The sequence below is a fragment of the Mastomys coucha genome, unplaced genomic scaffold, assembly GCF_008632895.1.
Source record: "Mastomys coucha isolate ucsf_1 unplaced genomic scaffold, UCSF_Mcou_1 pScaffold13, whole genome shotgun sequence".
Taxonomy (NCBI): Eukaryota; Metazoa; Chordata; class Mammalia; order Rodentia; family Muridae; genus Mastomys; species Mastomys coucha.
Window position 1 is genome coordinate 2,349,681 of NW_022196895.1, and position 10,502 is coordinate 2,360,182.

At 41.9% G+C, this 10,502-nt stretch overlaps 1 long non-coding RNA gene across 7 annotated transcripts in view; it reads right to left on the reverse strand.

The window, feature by feature from the left end:
- Positions 1 to 1,657: 1,657 nt before the first annotated feature.
- The window catches only part of LOC116086808, a 17,584-nt gene continuing 8,739 nt past the window's right edge, over positions 1,658 to 10,502 (reverse strand). For 2 of the 7 annotated variants that reach the window (XR_004117137.1, XR_004117139.1), the window contains exons 2-3: positions 8,816 to 9,658; positions 1,658 to 6,552 (exon numbers count right to left, since the gene is read on the reverse strand). This is a non-coding gene — a long non-coding RNA (uncharacterized LOC116086808). Of the gene's footprint in view, positions 7,515 to 8,815; positions 9,659 to 10,502 lie in introns of all 7 variants that reach the window. The other 5 variants (XR_004117138.1, XR_004117140.1, XR_004117141.1 and 2 more) reach the window with 5 other exon arrangements.

Consider the following 10,502-nt stretch of genomic DNA (forward strand, 5'->3'; position numbering starts at 1 on the left):
CAGTCCCCCTTATTTTCTTTACTTTGTTTAAATTCACTGATATATGAAATGAAATAAGACTGTATTCCAAGATTCATGTAGCAACCTTTATGTTATATCTCCTCTTAGACACAGGTACACTAGTCCTTTATGCAAATCATGTGGGCCACCTTTAGTTTTTCTTTAGTGTCTCTCTCTCTCTCTCTCTCTCTCTCTCTCTTACACACACACACACACACACACACACACACACACACACCAGTGTACGCAATGTTTTATTTTGATTTGATACCACCACCTATGGTGCTGAAGTAGACTGAACATGTACTGAGTAACTATTTGTTAGCACTCTCATGGCTGAGTCACTTATTATTAAGTATTCTGTACATCACAGAGCTCAATTATGTCATCTTCTTTTTCATCTCATAATTGTTTCCATTACATTTTAGAAAATAGTTCAGGAAAATTAAGTATTACATTATGAATTCCTTTAATAAGAGCATTTAAAAATTAGTATTGATCAAGGTACCACATTTTTATGAGAGCATTCCAATTTGGATTTAGAAGTAGACTTCTGTGCCAAGGTAGGAATGTGTCTGGCATTTCAAGGAACTATGCAAGGCTGGTGAAGCTAGGAGAGAGTGAAGGACAGGGGACAGAAGAGTACAGCATCTAAGGTGGGCGGGGCCATCGTAGGTGCTGAAGACCATCTTAAGAACTTGGATGAGCCGGGCGTGGTGGCGCACGCCTTTAATCCCAGCACTTGGGAGGCAGAGGCAGGCGGATTTCTGAGTTCGAGGCCAGCCTGGTCTACAGGGTGAGCTCCAGGACAGCCAGGGCTATACAGAGAAACCCTGTCTCGAAAAACCAAAAAAAAAAAAAAAGAACTTGGATGTAATTCATTGGCAGGCAGATATTAAAGTCTCTGGTATGAAGATGAGAATCAGAAAACAAGGCAGAGAGAGAGTGGAAAGTGCCAGGGGCAGAGCCTGGCACTCTGGCATGTGGTTTAGGAAGGTCAACAACTAAGAGGGACTGACAAGAAGTTGTTTGAGAGTGTCAGAGAAGCCAAGCAAGTATGAGGTCTTCTAGGTTTAGAGGGGGTGTATTTCAGGAAGAATGGAGGATCAAGTGTGGTAATAATCTCTAACCCTATCTTTGATCATTCAGTTCCCAGATAAAAGGCAAAAACCCTTCATATTTCTAATAGTCCTTTAAAGCACTAGAGATGGGCAGTTACCTACCCTCTAAGCTAATAATATCGATTTCCCTATCAATAACCCTGACATATGACTTGCCATGTTCCACCTGTGCCACTCTTAACTTCAGAGATCAGGAGAAAGGAACAAGGTAAAGGTTACTCAGCCATTAAATGCCAAGTTCTCACCCAGACAAACGGGGTCTGCATTTGGTCAGCCCTGTAACACACTTCTTCACTTTCCAAAACTAGCCCAAATCACTTTGGGGGAAATAGTTTAGATGGCTGTTAAGGCCAATGGCCAATGTTGTATTCACCTCAACCCAACAGCACACTGTGTCCCCATCCCTGATCACCCTAGGTTGGACAGCTTGGTTAAATAACCTCTAAGACCGGCAGTTTCCAAGGGATCTTCCAGTCATTGTACTGCTATGGAGATCAAGTGAGATCCTAATTAGCAAAGAACACAACACCCTTTAAACTGTTTCTATTGCACTTTTATAACAATAGGTTAGCTTCTTAATTCTAAAGCCCTTTAAGGAGGCAGAAGTTATCACACCGTTATGAACAAATGTTATTAACAATGATTCCAGGCCGGGCTATTACAGCACCAACATAGCTGGATGCAATTAAGGGCCAAACAAGAGTTCAGTGGAACCGCAGGTCTCTAGCCTTCTCCTTCGTGTTCTTTCTCTGCCAAAATAGACACACATACATATTCATCCATGGTAGTTAAATAAATTATCCCCATTTCCTTAAGCATACAAACACAGACAATTATATTTTCATTAAATCTGATGGGGGAAAATGTAAACGTTTCAGAACTAAAGTTGCACATATGTTCAATTATTTCATTTTCAAAAACAGCAGTGAATTAGTATTTGCCAACATGGAAAACAGAGCTAAAGTGAGTAAAAGTGAACAGGTGTTAAGAATTCAATCAGTGGACAACATCATAGGGTTTGTTTATTACAGAATTCAGGAAAACTTGCGTTTCTCTAAACACAGACTAATTTATGTTTATCCTACACTTTTTCTTCTGTGAAGCCTTGCATTGACCCCAACAGAACCTACTGAAGGCCGAAGCACCAGTCAGTTCACTGGGCAGCTTTCACACCTGGTTCTCTAGCATCCTCCTCCACATGCCTGCACCTTCCTGAGAAAGGTTTCCTGGGGCTCCGGGCTTTCAATGGCTGTGATTTATAAGGGGGAGGGGAGCGCAGATCCCAAGGCCCCATCACTTCGTGTCTCTTTTCTGTGGCATCTAATCTTCTAGCATTGTTCATTTACCCATTTACTGCTTGTCATTTGTCTCTGTATTCCATATGTAAATTCTGCTGGGCAGGGACTTTTATCTGTCGTGTCCCTTGACCAGGCTTATGGGAACAGAGCAAGAAGCATTTGCCAGTGAAATAAATGAAAGCTTTCTTTGCAGATCAAATTTCTCCCTCAGATTCAGCTGAATAGTATTTTAACATCATTGGCTTACTAGATGGCTTGATTTGTATCCTACTTAGGTACACAGCTTTATTCTGTTTCCTGGGAACAATGTAGATTTTCTGCAATGGCACCCTCCCTCTCCTTCCATGGAAGGAACAATGGTTTCTGTGCATGGAGTCCTGTAAGTGGTGGAATCCACTATAATGTCTTCAGTTGTATCTTTATTGGTTAGTGATTTCTGTACTTTGTTTAAATTGGAATGACAGCATGCTGTTTTGATTTAGGCACACACTGTGAACTGGCTAATCAAGCCAGTTAATGTGCTATCTTGTATGCTTATTATCCTCCACAGATATCAAGTATACATGCATCACTATGAACTATAGTCACCATGGCACACAACCCAGCTCCTCTCCTTGCTCTCCCTAACTTAATGCTGTACTTTTGGCCAGCCTCTTCCCACCCTACACTCCAGTTCCTGGAAACCACCATTCTGTTCTTGGAGTCTTCTCTTCAAGTATGGTGTTTTTGGATCCCAGTATCAGTGAGAACACACGATGTTTCTCTTTCTGTTCTTGGTTGACTTCATTTAACATAATGTGTTTCAGCTCCATCCTACTGTAAATGGCAGAAGACTCTTTCTTGGAGGCTGCATAGTATTCCAGTGGGTCTATGTAGTAAACTCCCTTTATCCATTCGTCAGCCTATGGACATTTAGACTGCTTGTATTCCGTGGCTATTGTGAATAACACTGAAATAAGTTTACCATGACAGCATACTATCCATTTCCTTGAAATATATCCAGAGCAGTGGTACTTCTATATTTGATTTTTTTTCAGCAGCTTTTGTTACTGCTTTACAGAATGGCCACCAGTGTGTGCCAGGGCTCCCTCTCCTAAAAAGCTTCACTACTTGGTATCCTTCATCTTTTGATACCGCCATCCTAACAGGAGCAAGGCAACAACCCAGGGTAGCTTTGATTTGTGTTTTCCCTGTGGTTGGTGGTGTTGAACACTTTCACAGACTCATTGGCCATCTGTAACTCCTTTGGAGATATAGATGTTTGGGCCATCGTCTGTGGTAATGAGGCTCCATGCCATCCTGCTACCGAGTTGCTCCATGTGGACTTGGAGCAGTCCATATCTTTCAAATATACCCTCTGGTCCTCAGGCTATCTCTTCACACCAAAGACCACTCTCTCTACTGGATGGAGGTATCTTGGTTTGGTGTGGCCTCATTTACTTATTTTTGTTTTTGATTCCTGTGTTTGGGGGTCTCATGAAAACACCCATTTCCTGACCTGTGTCCGGGAGTGCTTCCTCTATTTGTCTTCCTGGTGGTTTTATATTTCTGGGTCAGGTGGAGGGAGGGGGGTCTTTCTTCCATTTTGATTTATTTTTATTTAAGATGAAGATCTAATTTCATACTCCTGCAGATAGAATGTCTGATTTCCTCCTGCCCCAGTCTCTGTAGGTGTTTGGATTCCAGGTCTGAGCCTCTATCCCTGGATAGCAGCATTTCTCACAGTTCAGGAGAATCTTTTGATTATGTTTTCAGACTTTGTTGCCAGTAATATTGGCTTCTCTCCCACTTTCAGTTCTCTTGTTAGAAGCATCTAGTCTGAAACACCTGTTTGTTATACTTTGTGTCTCTACAATTCCACAGATATTCTGTCATGAGTACTAACATTTATAAATTACAGAGATCTCTTTCTATTCCAGGCTACTACATTCTAATGGAGAATTGAGTTATTTTGGATAGTACACTATCAATGGTGAGCTGCCATTTTTGTTATTGCTTCATCTGCCAAGTTAAAGATGCTTATTTTGTCCATAAAAGTAAAACCACTCTTTCCTTAGCTCACAGAAGTCTGGGATGTATCATATGTGTACAATGTGCTTGCTGCTAGTGTGTAATGCGAATCTATGTGTGACTGGCAGCTCATCTGGAAAGGACCCTTTGATGCTTCGGCACTTCCTTGTATGTGATGTTGGGTTACCTTCTACATTGCTCTTCAGTTGGGCCTCTCTTCCTATACCCACCGTAGTGAGGCAGCTATGGTGTATCTGTTTAAAAATCATAGGCAGATACAGTCACAATTATAACAGGAGGGATTATCCATATAGTATTTATAATGCATGCTGCGAGCCAGGTATCAAACAATAGACAGTGTTGAAAACTTGGGTGAGTGATGAGAGACCAGAATAATGGTGAGATGAGCAGAGTTCAAGGGGCAGGGAAGCAAGGAAGTCATCGTAGCAGGGTGCGCACTGTGTCTAAACTGTCCAACTAGACAGAGGGCAGTAAAGTGCTCATGCAAAACTGTGGCAATGCTGTGCCATTCCACCCAGGGCCTTATCATGCTAAGGAAGTGCCCCACCACTAAGCTATAGCCCAGGCCTCTTGGTATAGCATGAGAACATGTATGGAAACAAACACAGAACCAATTACTCAATAAAGCATTGCTGCCCCCACCTCTATCTCAGTATTTATCCACTGTTTGTGCTCTGGCATCTCCTTCTGGGTATGACTGTAAGTTTCCTAAATGCAACAGAATTAAAGACAGGATCTCGTGCCACAGAAATGAAGAGCAGTGGGAGAGTCATGGGGAGAGAGGGTCCCTCTCTGCTTCCCTCCACCTCCTACAGCCTATACCCAGACGGACGGGATCCTACCTTCCAGCAGGAAGCAGCTTTCAGCCTCATGGAGAACATGGCTGCAATCATTCTCCAGTTAGATCCAGATGACTGAGTTGCCAGGTGAACTGTGTTGGTGGTGAACTAATTTTCCCTCACCTCTAGTACCCATTTTCCTAGAGTTCAAGCAATTTTCCTGGGTAATGAACTGTGGCAGCTATCAAGTGGCCTGAAAGCTGGGAAAGCCAAGTGTCTTCCTACTTCTGATCCTTCTGGCATTGGGATATCGTTTGCTGTGCATCACTGATCAGTGGGGTCCAAGGTCTGACAAGGGAGGGGTGAGATGGCATTGGGATATCGCTTGCTGCGCATCACTGATCTGCGGGTTCCAAGGTCTGACAAGTGAGGGGTGAGAGAGCAAGTGAAATCCAGGGACACTTCTTTAGTTAGTGGTGGTCACATTCTGCCCTGAGTGGGTGTCAGCTGTGTGATCTCCAGGCAGTTCCCTGGCAATGGAAGGAACATGTAGAACCAGAGCACACTGTAAGCCAAAAGTGGGCCTAGACTTTGATTTAGACTGATACCATACCCAAAGTTTGGAGAAAGTGAGTTCAATGGAACACAAAATTGTAATAAACTAGGCAGTACAAAGCAAACAGACAAAAAACCAACCAAACAAAAAACTAACACAATTCAAAGCTATGTGTACTTAAAAAATTTTAGTATGTTTTCCATAGAAAAATAAAAAGGGAAGATGTATAATAAATTCACTTCATTAGCTCAAAGAATACTTTTCTCATATACTCAATGTTTTTAATCATTTTTAGTGACACTGAGTAATTTCTTCTATTAAGTATTTTGCTATTTATAAAGTTTATGCTAAACATTTGACATTTTATATGTTCAAACATTACTTTTTGGCTTTTACTAAAATTGTTTCTAGTTTGTTAATGAAAATACTTGCCAGAAAACTTCCATATTATATGTCAAAAACCAACATAGGTATTTATTGGTAAACTAAGCTACTAAAGGAAAAAGATATTTAATAAAAACTAACTCAATATAAAAGAAGTGACTAAAATATACAAATTTTTACATTTAAATAATATACATTTTAGACTGCAATAGATAAACACATGCTTACCCAGGAATGGCTTCATGTTTGAGTAACATAAGGTTCTTGACAATGAAACAGTCATCCAAACCCACAGAGTAACTATGCAGAACATCAAATGTAAAACTAAAAGAAGGCTTTTTGTGGGCATTTTTATTGTTTATAAGAATACCATATAAAGTATCCTAGAAGAAAAAATATGGTTAAGTTCAACTGCATTTAAGTTAATATACAACTATCTTACCTGGGTTTTTTTATTGCTGTTATGATAAAAATACTATAACTAAAGGTTATATGTTGGGGAAGGGTTTGTTTCCCCTTACAGCTTGTAAGTCCGTCACTGAGGGAAGCCAGGGCAGGAACTCAGGGCAGGAACAGAGATGCAAAGACCTGGGAGGATTGCTGCTTCCTGGCTTGCTCGGCCTGCTTTCTTAGACATCCTAGGACTGCTGCTTGCCCAGGAGTGGCACCACTCATAGTGGGCTCTCCCACATCAATTACTAATTAAAAAAAATGCCTACAGACCTCTCTATAGCCAAATATTATGGAAGCATTTTCTCAATTGAGAGTCCCTCTTCCCCAATAATTCTGACTTGTGTCAATTTGACAATAAACTAGTAAGGGCAAACAATGTGGCCATGGTCTAGGCAGATCATTTACAAGACAATAGTGATATTACAGAATCAAGCTGGGACTACTACCGGTGAGCACACACTGTGCTGGAAAGGCACACTGGAAGCTACACCTACACGGAAGGAAGGCCATTGACAGCCTGTGCAACTGTGAAGGCTTCAAGGCACAACACCAACATGGCAGGCATGCTGGATTAGCTGCATGGCTGTTGAGGCCCACAACACAGAGAGAATGCATTGTCCTGCACATCTGGTCAGAACTCTATGGCCAGAGTGGCCCATAGGCCCTAAAGGGATAACTTTGCTAAGTGGGCAGAAGAAGAAACTGCTTCTAAATAGCCGTATTTATACCCATGGACAGATCCTGTTCTCAGTCTTGACCAGAGACGCTTCTGGCAGTGAGCACCGGTGGACGCGAACACTCATCAGGGTTTGAGGTGTTGATATTAAGTCAAGGCTGAGTGCTTAGCCCTAAACAGGACATTTACACCACGCTCTTCTAAGGCTTGGGGACACTGAGGAAGAGAAGGTAGAAAAAATGTAAAGTATGTTAGAGTGACAGGGAGAAGGGCCAGGACTGTGACCTTCTGGGCACAACAAAGGTACTGCAGTCATGAACTCAAGCAGCTGCTGACCCTTCACTATGCACACCTAAGACTGGCCCAGCCAACAGTCAGGGATGGGAGAGGGGCTCCTGGGGCCCTGCCCATGAACGCTGTGGAAGAGAGCAGTCAGTGTTTACAGCTGGGTACCCACTGCTAAGTCCATCAGGCTCAAGTGGACAGTTCCATATCCATGGTCATACAGAGGTCATGCAGGAGCTAAATTCAGCATCACCACACAAAAAAGGCATGCATGTAGCAAGGGGTTCAGGAGACAGAGGTGAGCTGGAGGGGTTAGGAGGGAGACAAGAAAGGGGGACAACAGTTACTAGAAGCTGTTATGTATATATATAAAATTGTCAAAGAAAAATTAATAAAAATAACAATGTATTAGTCAGAAGCCAAAGCCAGTTCTCTATAAAAAAAAAAACTTTAATAATATTAATTGCAAACTATGTCAGAGTAGATGGGGGTGTCTCATAGGCAGAGTTCTTGTCTGACATGGACAAGAGCCCAGCTTTGGTCTCCAGCTTTGTAAAAATAAAATACAACTAAAAAAAAAAACTGTATGTGTGAATTAATGTAATGCAGAGCGCATTGTTTATAAAGGTTCTTGTTCCATTTAAATATTTTCTATCAATGCTGGTTGGTTTTCATGTGATGTTGACACAGGTGGGACCATCTAGAAAGAAGGGACCTCGTAGGGCTGGCCTATAGGCCACTCTGTAGGGCATTGTCTAGACTGATGTTGATGTGAGAGGACCCAGACTATTATGGGTTGTGGCTCCCCTGGGCTAGTGATCCCTGGGTTCTATAAGAAAGCAGGCTGAGCAAGGCCTAAGAAGCAAGCCTGCACAGAGCACCCTTCCATGGCCTCTGCTCCAGTTCCTGCCTCCAGGTCTGCTTGAGCTTGCACCCTGACTGCCCTCAGTGGTAGACTGAAGAGTTGAAAGCTGAAATAAACCCTTCCTCTCCAGGTTATGGTGTTTCATCATAGCAACGGAAACTGAACTACAACACTATCTTTTATAAAATGACAAGGAATCCAAATGCTTCCAATCACTGTAAATAAACTCCCAACTTAGAAAAAACAAAAAAACAAAACTTTAAGCATGGTGAAACAGTTTCTCATATACATCACATAGAAACATGATCCTTCTCAAGTGAGCTAGCCATACCTTTAGAAGACACAACGTACTGGAGAGATGGCTTACCTGTTAAAGGGTAGGCTTACAATTAAAAGAAGAGTTTCGTTCGCAGCATGCATGGCTGACTTTCCCCTTTAAGCTAGGCATGGCTTTGTATGCCTCTAATCTCAGCATTCTGATGGCAGAGGCAGAGCTCTGAGAGTTTCAGGCCAGCCTGCTCTACATATCAAGTTCTAGGACAGCTTGTTACCTAGTAAACAGACAATGACAAAAGATTAGTGTGCAGGTGTGTGTGCATGTCTATATGGGGGAGACAACCATGTGTATAGGTGTCTGTGCGTGTGTATGGGGGGACAACCATGCCATTTCCATTTATTCAGTCATTACATGTTTGAGGATATTTTTCCATAAAATGATATAAAAATCAAAACAAAATGGTGACAGTTTTTAATTCTTTATATAATAAGATATTACAAGTAATTTAAACATTCAACAAGTGACTAGTTTAGTATTTCACAGTCCAATTATTAATTGAGGAATGTTACAATGCAGTAAGAAAAACGAATATACAGGTCGCGTAGACATAAAGAAAAACTGGGTAGGTAAACAGGGGAAGTGTCAAACTAAAGCTACATGTAACCTTTATGAATATGCTCAAATTAATATTATAATTATATAAACTGCACTTGTAGGAAATATCTAATAAAATCTTTAACCACAGTTGGGTCTGAGAAAGCTTTCTCTCCTCTAAGCATCACCAGGTAATGCTGAGGTTGTGCCTCTTCATATGTACCTTTCTGGGCCATCCACGTCCATGCAGAGCTGGAAACAGAATGAGACACAGAAAGAGGCAGAGGCAAAGCCAGTGCATCTGGACGATTCCTGTAGCTCCAGCCCTACACTTGTGAGCTAAAAAAACAAGGACAAAAAATGAAGACCCCTCTTATCTTTATAAGTTCTTATCATTTTGTGTCAGCCTTTTAAAGTGGTGTCTAAGACATTCAAACCACAAAACAAAAGCTCTGAGTTTCTCTCACACTCTTTAACTCTTAGGTGATGGTAAGTACTACATGCCACCTTGCTCACTGTACTGCACATTGTGCTGATTGTCCTAAATCAGAGGTTCTCAATTTGTGGGGCGTGACTCCCACAGGGGTTGCATATCAGGCATTTACATTGCAATTCATAACAGTAGCAAAATTATAGTTATAAAGTAGCAACAAAATAACTTTCTGGCTGGCCTCACCACAACATGAGGAACTATAGTAAAGGGCTGCAGTGTTAGGAAGTTTAAGATCCACTGTCCTAGAGTGGGACATTGACTCCTCAAACAGCACACCTCCTGAACATCACTACCATCCCCAGACAGCATTCCAGCTAACGCTCCAGCTGTGCTAGCTCTGCTGCCCCTTCCCCGGGCAGTCACTCCACCTGCCACTGAGGTCATATTCTTTTCAGGGATGAGAATCTGCTTTCAGCCTCAAGAAAGCACTTTGTAGGAATTCCAGTAGAGTCTACTCTTACTGTCTCACTAACGCTGAAGAGATCTAATCTTTGTGAACATGACTGTTTTATTGCTGCCTCTTGTTTACTGTTTTCCAAGTGCTAGACACCGTAAAAATGTACACACACTATCCCTCTGCTTTTCCTTTTGCTCGCTGCGGATGAGTCACCAGTGATAAGAACCTTCTCCCACCTCGCAGGTGCTAGCCTAGGCATCACAAAGGCAAAGAGGAGAAACACCGAGCAAGAG